The sequence below is a fragment of the Natator depressus genome, chromosome 2 (assembly GCF_965152275.1).
Source record: "Natator depressus isolate rNatDep1 chromosome 2, rNatDep2.hap1, whole genome shotgun sequence".
Lineage (NCBI taxonomy): Eukaryota > Metazoa > Chordata > Testudines > Cheloniidae > Natator > Natator depressus.
Genome location: NC_134235.1, coordinates 64,970,720 through 64,987,523, shown reverse-complemented (window position 1 = coordinate 64,987,523; position 16,804 = coordinate 64,970,720). Strand labels below are relative to the sequence as shown.

Genomic DNA, 16,804 nt, shown 5'->3' with positions numbered 1-16,804 from the left:
GGACCGACTGGCTAAGTGGCAGTTCTTCAGAAGAGGACCTGGGGATTTCAGTGGATGAGAAACTGATATGAGTCAACAGTGTGCTCTTGTTGCCAAGAAAGCTAACGGCATATTGGGCTGCATTAGCATTGGGCTGCATTGGGAGCATTGCCAGCAGATCGAGGGACGTGATTATTCCCCTCTATTAGGCACTGGTGAGGCCACATCTGGAGTACTGCATTCAGTTTTGGTCCCCGCACGATAGAAAAGATGTGGACAAACTGGAGAGAGTCCAGTGGAGGGCAATGAAAATGATTAGGGGGCCGGGGTGCATGACTTATGAGGAGAGGCTGAGGGAACTGGGGTTATTTAGTCTGCAGAAGAGAAGAGTGAAGGGGGATTTGATAGCATCCTTCAACTTCTTGAAGTGGGGTTCCAAAGAGGATGGAGCTCTGCTGTTCTCAGTGGTGGCAGATGACAGAACAAGGAACAATGGTCTAAAGTTGCAGTGGGGGAGGTCTAGGTTGGATATTAGGAAAAACTATTTCCCTAGGAGGGTGGTGAAGCACTGTAATGGGTTACCTAGGAGGTGGTGGAATCTCCATCCTTAGAGGTTTTTAAGGCCCGGCTTGACAAAGCCCTGGCTGGGATGACTTAGTTGGGGTTGGTCCAGTGAGCAGGGGGTTGCACTAGATGACCTCCTGAGGTCCCTTCCAACTGTAATCTTCTATGATTCTATGATTCAACTTACAGCAGCTGAAGTTCTGGGTCACATATGAGTGTACAGTGCTTAGCCCTGATCCCTGACTTGGGTCTGTAGGTGCTGGCACAATAAGAAAAGTAATTGTTAAAACAAGAACAATAAGAATTAATAACAGTAGTAAAGCTTAATCACATGATGATTAGAAAGCACAAAAAGGGCACAAGGACAGCTGATGCAAATTAATGTAAACATTGAAATAAATATTTACAGAATTATTTTGCAGTAGTTTCCAGCCCCAGGTGAGGCAAACTGGCAGGAGGCAGCCAGCACTGCCAAATCACTGGCTATGCTGTGTGTGTTCAATGATAGAGCACTGCAGTCTCTATAACTTACAATTTGTGCTCCTTTTGGGAGCACAAAATTCATCACAAATATCTTTCATTGTTTTTCGTAGGGAGCTCATTGAGCTCAATACAGTATAAATTGCTCTTATGTAGAATTTTTCACATAGTGCATCACAACACACCACAAAATCCATAAGAAGCCATCCTAAACAAATAATAAAATTCTTAGTTAACTATAATATATATAAAATATAAAATAAAATAATTCAATCCATTTATTAACCCCCTTTCCATTCTTCCATCCTTCCCTTATGCCTTTGCACTGCAGCTAGTGAGAGAGAATTGTTATGTACATTAGCACTTTAAATGAAAGTGCTCTTCTCTTTTACTCTGACATATCTTCTTATGCCTTTTATCTTGCAATTGTGCCTTCTTTACAACCCATTCGGTAATGTAACTTCTAATTCTGTTATCTCTCACTGTGAAGTATTTTAAGATTCTCTGTTTAAAAAAGGCTATAAAAAATAGACTGAACTCAAAAAATAGTTTGTCTAATGTTCTGGTGTCTCTTTGGTACAGTGCTGTACTGAATGTGATGCTAGTTTGAGATTCTGAAATGTGACAAACACGTTAGAGCCAAAACCTGTATTCCTCTTAAAATACTGGATTTTCTGGTCTCCAGCTCTCTTAGCCACCACTGGCTTGGCCAGATTCATCATGGGCACAGCTGAAGTCCTCCCATTGCAGCATCTGAGGGGGAGTGGGGCAAAGTTGGATGGGGCCTCAGATGGTAAATTCCTCAGAACAGAGACATTTTCTTTCACTTGCCTGGAGAACCCCATAAACAATTATTAGGGCCATACCAAATTCATGGCCCATTTTGGTCCATTTCACAGTCATAAGATTTTTAAAATCCTAAATTTAATTATTTCAGCTATTTAAATGTGTGTGTGTGTGTGTGTGTGTGTGTGTGTGTGTGTGTGTGGTCGCAAGGTTATTGTGAGGGGGTTGCGGTACTGCTACCCTTGCTTCTGCGCTGCTGCTGGTGGCAGTGCTGCCTTCAGAGCTGGGCAGCTGGAGAGTGGCAGCTGCTGGCTGGGAGCTCAGCTTTGAAGGCAGAGCTACCACCACCAGCAGCACAGAAGAAAGGATGGCATGGTATGGTATTGTCATCCTTACTTCTGTGCTGCTGCCTGCAGAACTGCACCCTCAGTCAGCAGCTGCCGCTCTCCGGCAGCCCAGCTCTGAAGGCAGCAACACAGATGTAAGGGTAGCATGGTATGGTATTGCCACCCTTACTTCTATGCTGCTGCTGGCGGGCGCTGCCTTCAGAGCTGGGCGCTTGGCCAACAGTTGCCGCTCTCCAGCCACCCAGCTCTGAAAGCAGCACAGAAGTGAGTGTGGCAATATTGCGACCCCCACTAAAATAACCTTGTGACTCCCATGCAACTCCCTTTGGGATCAGGACCCCCAGTTTGAGAAACGCTGGTCTCCCCTGTGAAATCTGTATAGTATAGAGTAAAAGCACCGCAAAAGACCAGATTTCACCAGGGGAGACCAGATTTCACGGTCCGTGACACGTTTTTCGTGGCCGTGAATTTGGTAGGGCCCTAACAATTATGGTGTCATAGAAACAATAAGTCATAATAGCAATAAAAACAGCTCAGGGCTAGTCTGAATTGCTGTTACTGACTTGCTGTATAACTTTGGGTAAATCATCTTATTTTAAAAAATGAGATTATTAATGTGTACATTCGTTTGTAAAGCACCTTGAGATGCATGGATGAAATTTGCTATGAAAGTATTATGTAGTTTTAATTCTGAAAGCTTCTATAATTATAAATATAAAAATGTATCTATTATAATATGAAACCCATAATTTTATACCCTTACAGATATAAAATCAAAAATGCTTTGCTGCTCAGATATTGCTAAAGAAACATTTATTTCATTTTCCTAAACTTTGTCCATTTGAAAGTGATGTTGATTGACGGACATAGAGAGAATGACATGAAGTAGCACATTGTTTTCAGTGTTTAAATCAAATTCTAGTTTCTGTTCTGCCTAGCAGGCATCATTCTGAAACTCAAAGTCTCCCATCAACCTTAGCAAAACCTGCAATTCTATTATAGAAAATGACACCCACTTCCACTAAAATCTTAGGGGGCCTTAAACTATTTAGGGTTGTTTTTTTTTTCTATTTGAAGCAATTGTTTTCAAGGTTTGTTGTCTTCTTCATTTCTAGTGTTTTCCCCAGTGCCACCCTACAATGTTGCCTGTGGAGGTCGGCACAAAGCAACAGAAACACACTAAACATATTGATTACCAAGTAAAATGGTTACCCTAGCAACTAGAACCCTATGAAAGCTCTTAGAACTTCCTTCCCTTCTCATGTGACTTCTTTTCCCTCCCTCCCCTCAATGGTTTCAGAAATCACAGATGTCAGATACAAAAGTACCGAATGTTTTGCTTTTGAGAAAAGCTGACTTGGGTCTAGATTATATATTCCACTAGGAATCTGACTAACTGCATTGCTGACTGGTAACGTGGCACTTTTCTAATTGGCAGTCAAATTGTCTAATGCTTTTAATCCATTCCCTGTCCATCAGCTCTTTAAACTTGTATTCAAATATGATTTAAAGAAAAGAATAAAAAGGCGAAAACTGGACTCTTTCAACAATGCCAGTGCAAGTAAGATTAGCGACTGGAAAGAGTTATTATTTATACCCGCACCCAAAAGCGTTCTCTGTTCTTTACAAAACAAAGACAAGACATGGCCCCTGTTCTGCAGGCTTCACACTCTAATTTTAGCCAGATGTGACAAGTGAGAGTAACAAACCAACTAGAGGAAAAAATGAGGACAAGGACAATAGCAGTAAGATCATGCATTTAATCAGGCTTGTTATATGCACAATCTGATTATTCTGATATATCTACATGTGTTTGTGTGTGCTTTAAAATATATATTATGGCCATTTATAAGCAATTAAAGCTTCTCTCTCCATCTCTCCTATTTTGGTTTAACCCTAAAATAAGCAGAGTGCTGCTTATTTAACATTCAAATAAATCCAGTAAACAGACTCAGCATTTACACTTTCAGCCATTTTGATGTTTCAGAAGGAATTCCCTCCACAAGCATTAGGCAGATACTTGCTGGACCATTCATTTGTAAGCAGGTGCTGTAATTAAACTATGAGAAAGGAAAAAAAGAAAGATATGATAGTGATTATAGGAGGGTTTCTTTTAATAGAACAAGGGAGTCTAAGATGGGAATTCAGAAAACAGGGCAGCATTGTTCTAGTTCTGACACATTTTTTTTCTTTTGGCAAATTGTGGTGGTGGTTTTTGTCCCCACTGCACTGGCTTTCCCCAATTCCAAATAAAAATTGTTTTGAAAAGCTGTAATTACAGAGGTTACTAATACTGTGACTCAACACAGCTGGTCCTGGAACATTTCCAGAACAGAATCACCCGTCATGTGCACTAATTCCTGCCATGATTACAGCCCATTATTTCCAACGGGGTCCAATAGCTCTATTGTTAAAAATGTCATCCATTAATAGAGCACATTTAAACTTGTCTGAGCTCTAGCTTGCACTGTTTCCTATGTCGGTTTGAGTTAAATGGGTATGTTATTGCTTTGAATGATAGCTTTTTATTTGTCTGGGGCCAGTATTGTCAATAGGAGACTGAAGAAAATGTGATTAAGCCACATGGAACCACAGATTAGCCAGCCCTGAACAGAAATGACACAAGCAAAACTTTCCAGTAAACATTAGCTTAGAAAGAACTGAGTAGGCTGCAGAGCATAACGATATTCAAAATAGTTAATTTTTATAAGCGGAATACTATTATTTCTGTGCCACAAACAGCAGCATTATACCTCCCTTTTTCTGAAGAGATGTTTGCCTTGTATTTTCCTTTGTGTTTTCAGGATTGTCTGTCAGTTGTGCGGACAAGCATACACTTTCTAAAAAGATCTGCTAATACCCTTCCAGTTTTATTTGTTTGTTTGTTTTTTCACTTGAGGAGTGCAAACCCCATATAATGTGGCACCATTGCTTGTCTCATGAACAAGTTGAAATCAAAATCATTGTAACTTTCCCCTAAACAGCTGCCTTTCCCTGAGAAATACAAGGATGATAAGAAAGAGCTGTTAAAATTTGACACTTACCTCCTATACTTCTTAATAACTCCAGAAAACTGGCTGAGCAGCCCTCTTAAGTATTTTTGACCACCAACTACAGTCCACCCTGATCACACCATCATGCCCAGAACCAGCTTGAGGATTTTAATGCAAATCATCAGGTGAGTCTTTGATAGATGCCCCAAAACTAACTGATGGTCTGTCAAAAGTGTGTGTGATATTTGGAGCCCGCTCCCCACCCTGACTGCAGTGGCAGAGTCCAGCTGCTTGTGTTGAGGTTTCTTCCGACTTGCTAAGGACAATACTATTGGGGTGCAAGAGCTGCTAGTCCTCAGCCAGGGAAGAGCTTTGTGCCTTTCTGGTAAACTTCACCCAATGGCAGTTGGGGATGGATGCTCAGCCCCTCCCAGGCCTTTGAGTATCGCAATAAACACTGTGAGTTTGCACTTGTGGAGATTCTGAAGGATGAGGTGGTTGCTGGGTTTGGTTTGCCTCGCTGAAGACTGGGCAGGGGTTTTGGCCCTCCAACCCCATAGCTATCCCAAGAGCCAGGAATGAATTCCACATCCCCCAGGATCTCTGTAGAAGGCTGAGATCTTCACATACAGAGCTCACCCCCTGGTAGTTCCTGTCCCTGCCGGTAGCATGATTCCCTGAAGTGGTATGCTGACATTGCCTCCCCCAAACTCTGGGAGTCCTGCTATTGAGGCAAGAGTGGAAACTCATGAGAGCTAATGCTGACATAGCCAGTGTTCATTCATGCTGGTTTTTGGTGGAGGACAATTTGCTAGAGGAGCAGCTTTCCCCCAGCCAAGGAGGGGCTCCTGTGAGAGTGGAGGAAGATGAGATGATTTCGTAGACTTCCTTCTATTCTCTCCTTTTGAGCAGTGTTGGTGATGGTTTGAATACTTTCATCTCCTCTGTGGGGATGAACTGCCCTTTATTTAGTAAGAATATTAAGGGTATGCCTGTGGGAGGAATAATTATTGCACAGCCAAGTCTTTCAAGTCCACAGATGTGATAAAGTCACTGGGCATGAATGTGAGCAACTGAGATTGCTACTTTGACCACTAGCCAGTTCTTTAAGAGGGGACATGGGACAGCTGTTAGCGCTGATGGCCACAACTCATTGTAGATGTTTACATGGGGGAGAAGGGCCAGAAGAGTGTGTAAAGGAAAAGGGAGAAAACTGTCTAATTCGATAAATAAAAACAGATACTGTAATGGAATAGTCAATAGATGTGTCATGTTATCCGTAGTGTATCAAACATCCTTAACCAACAGGGTTTCTCTCTCCAATGTTACTTCTTAATAAAATATACTGACACCTGTTTTCACACTAGTAATAAAAAACAGTGCATTGGGTGCATCCATGAATCCCTTTTATCCTTGGGGCTGTATGTTGTCTTAATATGTCCTGGTGTTTCATAGAAAACACTTCCTGGAACAACTATAGTGAAAAGTGCAACAGACTATTATCAGTATTGTTCTTTTTAAAGGGAGGGGAAACCTGAAATATTTCTCTCTGTTTCCTCCTTACCAGGCTCTCAGCATTCATTGGATGTTTCACAGGGATCCCTTCCCCCCACTTACAGGTGACCAAAGAAAACAGAAAGGTACTAATGAGCTCCATTTGTCTATTATATTAATTAGTCCTTCTGGAAGCTCCCAGCTGTTATAATCTATGCCCTTTTAGAAGTTTAAAATATTTAGCAAGAAATCCAGGAACTGGATTATAGCATGAAGAAATATTATCTGGAACTCAATAACGCACTCTGTTCTTACAGTTATCAAAATACCTAGCAGCAAGCTACCAATGTTCTCAGACATATTGGGAATAGAAGAATTTTTCCTTTAGTTTCACCAGTGTAAGAGGCAGTGAAACAAGGGCATTGTCTAAGCAATGTTGTGGGTGGTGGTTCTCTTTCAGACAACTCTTCATAATGTACCAAGATCTCGTTTTTAGGCCTGGGTATCTGTACCAATGAGAGAAGAAACGTATGTGTAGTAGAGTGGGTCAAGATTACTAAATGGGCTTAAAGCTCAGACTCAGACAGAATAGATGTGAAATGCAGACATTGAATTCAGAGAGCCTGGTTTTCCATTGCTCTGATCCTTATGCAGTCATTTACATTAAGACAAAATGGATGCAAAATGGGACTGGTAGCATTTTATGCCCATTTTACACTGGGCAACGAAGGGACAGGCAGGCCCTATGTTTTTAAATATCAGTCAGGCTTTGACACCGAGATCAGTACCTTGGCGTAACAAAACAGGCTAAGGATGAAATGTCAGCTTCAACTTTATATTTCTTAGCTTGGCATGGTTTCCATGCTTTTTTCCCGTGAGGAAAGAGGTGAAAGCCCCCATGTGATTCCCTCATCCACTCCCTTGAGGTCCTGCATCACAGAAACCTTTCCCTTTGAATGAAGAAATGGGTCTCTCTTTGAAATAATATCAATCAGTTTCAATTTCTCTCACACCAGCAAGATGTCAAAGCCGGGGGAGGCGAGTAACCCACTCTCCTCTGGGGCAAAATACACTTCCTCCTCCCCAGCAGTCTCCATCCCCAGTGCCTCAGTCAAGAAAAGACTCCACCTGAGACCTGTACGCAGGGGTCTCACCTGACAATGTGATGCACTAATCACAAGAGGGCAGCTACCCTTTCCTACGCTTTTTCGTTATGATCTTGCATGGAACGCATCATTTTAAGTAACTGTTTCTTCTCCATGATCATGATCCATCCACTCAGTTAATGGATTATTGACTCTGGAACATAACTGCTGCTTCAGAATAAGTACAGTTTGTCCTATCAGCAAAGCTAGCGTGTGTGCACTTAAGCCCCAAATCATTAGCCTTGGCTCTTGAGACTAAAGGGCAAGACCATTAATCTTTATAAATGTGCTAAGGAGAAAGTAAATCTTTTTCTTTTCCTGTGAGTTTAGACTTGTGATTTCTTTATTCCAGACTCTGGGAATGCATATGGCCAATCACAATGAATTTATTGTTTTGGTTTCGTTTAGGAACATTCTTTGAGATGGAGTAATCCAAGGCCCTTGCACAATGAAGGTACTCGCGAGTAAGATTATGCATTTGAGTAGTCCTCTTGAATTTACACACTCTATCCCCATTTGCCAGAAGAACTATAAATTAGTGATGGCTCTTTGGCTTCTGTTTTGGGGACCTAGACATACACATTGTCAGGTTTATTCAGTGTTCAACAGAATCCAGATGTGCACGTGCCCAGTGGCTAAAAATGTTATCTGAGTTAGAGGAAGCTGGGGTCTTTCTGCTATTAGAATCTAGCAGATACATAAAAAACTCCTGAAAACTAGACTTGGAGAGGGGTAGTGGGGGCGTGGATATTATCAGAACTGAGGATGAAAGCCTGGCCCCATGGAAGTCAATGGCAATGCTCCCATTGACTTCCATGCTGCCAGGATTTTGCCTGAGTATTTTTGTAAAGAGAGTTTCCCTTGCTGAAAGAACCCTTTATTTACCAAAGCCTCTCTGGGAAAGCTAATTTATAATCTGCTCCGGATGTGTGGATGGATGTGTGTACATTCATGTGTCTGTCACAAAAATTTTTCTACCAGCCTATCATCTAGTCTGCTCTCCAGCACATACTGGAAACTGGCAGAGCTGCTAATTACCGTTCACTAAAGAAAAATCTGCTATTTTGATTAATGCCTGTTTTCAAAGTGTTACTGTTGTTTCAGCTGCAACTGCAAAAAAGAGTTTGCTTAGGAACAACTGTGCTGGGTCTCCGGCTTTTCTTTGCCATTCTACAAACAATGGTGCATTCTTCATTCTCTGCACTAATAACCAGACTTTCAAAGTTACAGTTAGCACATGCAATTGGGCACAGACATACATGTACATCTAACTTATGAATGCAAATATCTGATGTGAGAGCACAAAGCATGTGTGCGCACATGGCTAGTTAGTGGTAGGTGTATAAATGGACAGAGGTGCACAAATATCTGATTTGTGCATGCAAATAGGACATATGTTTATACTTTTTTAGTTAATTTCCTAAAGAGAGGTTGATTCTCATGGGTTGGTAATCATTAAAACATGTAGTTTTGCAACTAAATACAGGTTTTGCACTAAATTTGGTAACCAAGAGAATACACTATATCAATACATATTCATATAAGCAATTATACATCTTACTTTTATCCAGATTCTTAATTTTTACATTTTTTATTATTGTAGTAAATAATATATTTATTTATTAGATTATATCTTTACTTGTGGTTTGTGTCAAGCTATATTTTGATGGAAAATCAAATTCAATTAAAAATTAACAAAATGAGCCATTTTTATTTTTATTAAATAAAACTACCTTAAAAGTGCTAGATACTTAAGAAAAATGTTTTTCAAAACATGTTTTGCATTTAAAATTAAATGATTTACTACACAAAGGAAGGATTAGCTGTAGTTAGTGAATTGAACTGATTGTTTCTGGTCATTATGACCTTGAAATTATTAGAACTAGTAGATCTCATTCTTTCACACACAGTTTTTATTCATAGATTGGAAGAGGAATACAAGCTTTCCTGCTTTTTCAACTCCCATCTGCTTTCTTAACTTCAAATGAGCTAGTCACTGAACTCAACTAGTTGGATAAATTGATATGAAGAAAATATTCTCTCTGCACTTGCATAAGAGGCTACTGATGTCAAAAGCTTGTTTACCAGTTCAATACACTCTGGTTCTGGGTGCTTAGCTGAACTGACTGTTCAGTTATTTCACTTTCTTTAAAACTTGGCAAACATGGTCTTAATATTATTATTTTTATTTAATGTAAATGCTTTTAACTGATTATAAGATTAGGCCTTAACATAGGTTGTCAATTTAAAATTTATTTTTAAATAGGTTTATTTTAAAACAAAGAAAACTATTTAATTTATATTTTAAAAAATCCAATATTTTAAATTGTTTTTTTTTAAAAAATCATCAATTTTTCTCCTCCCTGTTAAACATACATCAGCAAGTGCCTAACTTTGAACCACCAGCCAGATGTACTTTGTGAAGCTAAGATGGGAACTCTTAAGTTATCTTCCCATTTTAAGCCCTGGTCTAGACTACAAAGTTAGGTTGACATAAGCTACCTTGAGTCAGTCTAGTTGTCCATGTGTTTACACTTAAATTTGTCTCTCACTAATGTAAGTGCCTCATTACAGTGATGCCGTATCACTACCTCCCCGAGGGGCATTCGCCATGGTCGATGTACTGAGGTTGACACAGCATGAGTGTAAATACCACGTTACTTATGTCAACCCTAATGGTCCTCCAGCAGCTGTCCCATAATGCCTGACACTGACTGCTCTGGTCACAACTATGAACTCCACTGCCCAGGGGTCATAGACACCAGAAGGACTCCCTCTGCTTTAAAGCCCTAAAAATTTTTGAAATGCCTTTTCCTGATCATCCAGTTTGGCAAGTACACCTAGCAGCTCTCTGTTGTTGTGCTACAGCCCCTGTGACCATGCCAGCTCCACGCTCCACGTTGGACTAGATAGGAGATATTCGATCTCCTGGGCCTCTGAGGAGAAGAGGCTGCAAGCACAGCTACAGACCAGCCATAGAAATGTGGACACCTACAAGCAGATTGCATGGGGGATGCAGGAGAAAAGGTATGACAGGGACCAGCAGCAGTGCCAAGTGAAAGCAAAGGAAGTGCGTCAAGCATATCAGAAGGCCAGGAGGCCAATAGTCTACCTGGCATCAAGCCACAGACCTGCTGCTTTTACAAGTATGCATGTCATACTTGGCAGAGACCCCCACCACCAACCCACCCACCATGAAACACCTACCACCAACCCGCCCACCAACCCCTGGCATGAACAGAAAGGAGGAGGAGGAGAATGGGGGACATGTGACTGCGGAGTCCAGCTATGCTACAAGCCAGGACCTGTTTGAGACTCCGCTGCAGTCGAGTCACTACCAGCAGTCGAGCATGGGCGAGCCTGACACAGGGGAAGGAACCCTGGGTAAGTGTGCAAATAATATACTGATGGTGCCCCCAACTTAACAGGACACAGCTAGCGACTTTTCATGAATTTACTCATACTAGAAGAAGTAGTGGTACAACAAACAGAGGTAGCATTGTTATCTGCTTTTTGTTCCCCTGCAGAGGTAAGCGAGATGCAGGGGAGGGGCAGGCAGAGCAGTTTGTTTAGATACACAGAGATGTCCCTTGAATCCTCCTGAGAGCTCTCAATGCAAATTTCAAGGAGGTACTCTGTAGTCCTCTCCCGAAAGTTTCTAAGGATGGCAGCCTTATTTCTTCCTCCTCGGCAGGACAGTTTTCCATGCCTGTCAGTGATAACTTCAGCAGGCACCATTGCAATAAACAGGCTAGCAGCATATGGGCCCGGGCAGCTTCAGGACAGCAGCAGTAGCAGCAGCTGTGCTCTCTCTGCCTCTGTTACCCTCAGGAGTGAGATATCAGCTAAAATCCCCACTGCCTGTGAAAAATGGTGGCAGTATTCAGTGCCATTGCCCTAGACCCATAGTTTCATGCAACTGAGCAATTCCCTCCTCATTTTCCTCACCGCTGGTGGGCCACACTCACCGTGACTGGTGCTATGAGTGGTACCATGCACAAGCACTCCTAAGCAGAAATGTCAATAAGCATGTCTTGCTTAAAGCTTTAAAGGAGCAAGGGAAGGGAGTTCTGAATCTTAACTTTCACTTTTCATTGTGACTATATTGATCATGGTACCTCTGTGTTTATCTACAGTTGCTGCCATTGTGGCCTTAAGGGGTTTCCCCTCCATACCTGTGGGGGGAACCAGACAAGGAGGAGACAGTTGCACATTGGGAAGCTGACCCCTTGTTCCCAGTCACCCCTGTGCAACTTGTTTCTGCCCTACCATGCATTGCCAGAACTTCCCAAAAGACAGTGTTCTGGACAGTGGTGAGTTGCACACTGGGACACCTACCCATAGTGCCTCGCACTGTGTATTGACACAAGGACTCCGGGTGAGCATGCACAGCTCCAACACAAGGAGACAAGCATGCATGCATGCAAGCAATATACTAACGGCGTCAGCTTATGCCAACGTAACTTGAGTTGACCAGACTTTGTAGTGTAGACATGACCTAAGCCTGAACCTGAAAATACTGAGCTTGGTTCTCCTCTCAGTTACACCAGAGTAAGTCTGTTGAAGTCAGAGTTAGATCCTCATTTACACCAATAAAAATGAAAGGAGAATCAGGCCCTTTGTTCTCTTGTCTACTTTTAAAATATGTCTGTAGACCTTTCTTCCTGAATAGCAGGCACTTTACACAGGGCTTGAAAAAACAGCAACCTGTTAAAGAATTTGTATATTATGTATTACCACAAACATGTGCAGGATCAATTTATAGTGATTTATCTGCAAATTAGAAACTTGAGGACTTGTATTCTGAGTAGATGCTCCCCAAGGAAAAAATTGTGCTTAAAACTGATGAAAAGTCTTCAACAGAGTGAAAGCACAAACACTTCATGTAAATGTGGAAGTTATGTTCAGTAAGCAAGATATTCCTGCTCAGATTTTTAAAAACTATCATTGACTGAATGTATAAAAAGGCCCTGGTATACAGTATTATATATCATATACATAATTAAAAAAACCCTACAAATTGAAACTAGAGAGAGACCCAAACAAATATCCTGGATGTTAAAATCCCCAAACTCCGAGGAAGTTTCTGTTGAGATCTGGGCTTTCAGATTTGTGTCCAAATCTAGTTAAAAACTTCCAAGCTCCATAAATAACCACCAGTTTAAATGAAAACAGAGTTTGACATTTGCAATAAAGATCTAATCCAACTCACACTGAGGTCAATGGAAAAGCTTCCACTGTCTTGAAAGGGAGTTGGATAAGACTAACATAACAGAGAAAAAGTTAAAATAAATATCAGGAGCTAAACTGTCTTGTCTATTTCACTTGAATTTAATTTAAAATAAAGATATCCACCAAAGTGCAGAAGCATAGCTTCCAGGTGTTACATGGTATCAAAACTGAAAATATGCTTCCTTTATTTTTACACAAATAAAATTGTTCGGCTTTAGACCACTTGTGTTTATCTCACACATTCATGTGATACAGATAGTGGTTTTGTACTGATTGTTAAGCCGTGTTTAACTTTCCAAAAGATTATTTTTTGCTTTGAAAAGATCTTTAAAATGTGTTTGAATTAATGTATTCATCAGCTGTGATTTCAATGACATTTTCATATCAAGGCCTGGTTTTCTTAACAGCCTGTGTATCATTGAATAGGAGCACAGAAGTATACCAGACTACAGAAATAATCTCTTCACTTAAAATGAAAGCACAACTGAATGAAGGGATAAAATGAAGTGACAGAACATCCCATCCAATTTACCTACTTTGAGTTCTACCGCATGCTAAATGGTGGCTTTTCCCTTAATCTTTGAACTGAAAAAGCAAGGCTATTTACTGCCAGCCACACAACTTCAAATATGCTTTAATCAACTCCAGTGTTCATCCCCATGCACAGACCCTGCTTGAGTAGGTAGATTTGAATGCCAAAAAGGTACGGTTTGTAATTCCTTGAGGGCTAGACCCGATGAAACTGTATTCTATCACTTTGGGTGCAGCAAGTCCCCTCAGATGTCTCCATGTTGCACTGTTCCTGCCAATCTGGGGGCAGCCAGGAGCCAACACAGCCCCTAGCGTGTTAAACCAGTCTCAGGGCCCCTCTAATTTATGTTGACTGGTAATCATAGAATTGTAGAAATGTAGGGCTGGAAGGGACTTCGAGAGGCAGGATTAAGTATACCTAGGCCTCCCTTACTGTATGTCTACAGTGCATTGTAAACCCGTATCTGTGGGACCCAGGCTTATGGCATATGCTGTATGAGCATCCACACAGCATTGCAAGCCTGGGCTTGCAACTGCTGGATGTGAGTTTCACTGCTGTGCTTTGCAGACCTTCTGATTGGGGTCTGTGGTATGAGCTGCTTCCACAATGAAAAATGACAGGGCTTGGACCTGAGTCTCAGTGGGACTCGGGCTCTCACCTCCTTTCCCACAACAGGGTACATCTACACTGCAATACAAGACCCACAGTGCAGCCATGACTGGCCCAGGTCAGCTGACTCTGGCTGCAGGGCTAAAAACTTCAGTGTAGATGCTCAGGCTAGAGCCTGTGCTCTGAAACCCCAGGAGTGGGGTAGGTCTCAAAGCCTGGGCTCCAGCCCGAGCCTGAGTATATACACTGTAATTTTTAGCCCTGTGAGCCTGAGTCAATTGGTCCAGGCTCTGAGACTTGGTACATTGGGTTTTTTATTGCCATGTAGATGTATCCTTAGGGTCTGGGACCTGGATCCTGAGTGTTTGCTGATCCATGTCAGTCAAACCCACCCTCCTCTCCAGGCTTCAGAGCCCAAGCTCCAGCCACAACCCCCATGTCTGCAGGGCTATTTTTGGTTCTGTAGCACAAGCCCCACAAGCCCAAGTCTGTAGACCCAGGCTTTGAGACTGGAAGGATTTGTTTTTTCCCTACAGACATATCTTTAGAGACGGTCATGTGGACAAGGTTTGTCAGAGCAGAAAGTGCTCTGGGCACATAAATCTTTCACACCCTCTGGTGTGTGGGGGAGAGGGAAGCGGTTGAGAGGGGCAGCCTGGCATAGAGTCAGCATATGCCAGCTGTGAATTCCCCTAAGAGTGCTCCAAAAGGGACATAATAGGGACTGAGGTTATGGCCTTTAGACTCTAGTTTTTAATCACTACCCCAGGTTAGCACACCACAGACCATATGCTTTCTGGTGGGACATTTTATACAGTAGATAGTCCCCCTGTAATTGTAAGATACCATATCAGAATGAAGCTAGGGGAACTCTGAATGGATTAGGCCATTGGATGATATTTTATACGTAATTTGCTGTTATCCATGGAAACTACTATTCAATGTTAAGCTTAATAAATCTATTGCACGTATACAGGGATGGAGCTCAGCAGTCTGAGACTACTTGCCTATGTGCTGTTTGTTTTTAAGGAAGAAAAATATTGAAGTCTATTCATAAGATCTGAAGTACGTGTTCAAATTAGAGGTGGCGCAGAGCTGTAGAGTTCAGATCTGGAAGTGAAATCAAATTTTCCTCAAGTCTAGTATGTTCAGATTCAGTTTGAGGTTTGACCCTTTACTGAGAGAGGCCCAAGTTACAAAGTTCAACTCCAGACCAGGGTTTGGATGATTTGGTCTCCTTTGAGATCATCTCAAATTATAATGCTTCACTCCATTTGAAAGGAAGGACTTCACTCCATTTGAAACAGCTCTCCACATGGACCCTTTCCTCCTACATAGAGCCACATGATACATTCACATCGACCTGGAGACTCAACTCAGGCTGAATGTTGGGTTCAAGGCTGAGCGAATTTGTGAACCTCAGCTCATGTTTGCAAAAGCCTCACAAATGCAGATGGAAAATATTTACACTTTGGAGATGCTGGCAAACTTCCCTCCACCCCACAGTAATCTCCTCTTCCCCTCCTGCCTGAAATTTCCTAAGGAGAAGTAGAAAGAGGCTCTGTAATAGCAAGGGGTGCAACTGAAGCTTGAGAGTTAAACCTTATTGAATTTAAACCTCCAAGCAAAACAGCAGGAGAGGCTTCACTTCCATTTGTGAATCAAACTGCAGGATTTGCCTGGCATTAATCTCCAAACTCTTTCCAAACATTCCATACACACCTACCCCGTACTGAAGCAGAGCAGAAATGGAATAAGAGAATATATGGCAAAGAATGTGCCAAATGCTTGAATCAAGATCCAAAGCCATAACTCAACATACTGTAGCATAAATACAATTGTGTGTGTAACCAGGGCCAGCTTGACGGGTGGGCGAATGCCTAGGGCACCGTGGACAGGGGACACCGTGGTCAAGAGGCAAGGAGCGGGGCTGGCCTGGGGTGTGAGGCTGTGGAAAGGACCTCAGGGCAATGGGGCGGGGGGAGGCAACAGGAGCTGGGGTGATCAGAGAATGGGTGGGGGGCTAGGGAAGGCAGCAGTGGTCAGGGGTACCAAAATACAAGTTCACCCAGGTTGCCATTTTCCCTAAGGCCAGCCCTGTGTGTAACACTGAGCAGGGTGTGTATGTGGGGATTGCTGATAAAATGGGTTTAGTTTTTAAGAGTGAGAACATACATCTCCATGGCAGACAAGTTGTGGAGGTATAAGGGCCTCGAGTTGGATCTCTTTTGCCATAAAAGAGACGGAGGTGTTAGCAGGGTCCCATGACAGTCCCTTGGCTGTCAGACTCGCTCCCCTACTTTGGGCTAATATAGCCCAAATGTTTTGACCTTCAAAGGGCCTTGCAAGATTTATTTTTTATAGATACCTTTGGAGAAAGGAGATATTGGTGGATGATCCAATATTGAGGGAGGATGAGGTACTTCCCTTATTTCTCCTTTGCTGTACTGCTTAATAAGTTACTATCAGGTATTGTGGGTGATGGTGCTTTTGCCTTTATGTCTGATTATGCACTGAGGGAAGGATTTACAGAGCACTCGGCAGTGGCCTAACTCTGCTCCTATGGAAGTTTGTGTGTCTAGGTTGCTTCTAGTTTAAAATAAAGATCATTTTATTGTCTCGTCTTAGAAATCCAAACAACAA

The 16,804-nt window shown here is 42.0% G+C and overlaps 1 long non-coding RNA gene across 1 annotated transcript in view; it reads left to right on the top strand.

Annotated features, from left to right (window-relative positions):
• The window catches only part of LOC141981407 (uncharacterized), an 84,298-nt gene that overhangs the window by 13,905 nt on the left and 53,589 nt on the right, over nucleotides 1–16,804 (top strand). The window lies entirely within an intron of this gene.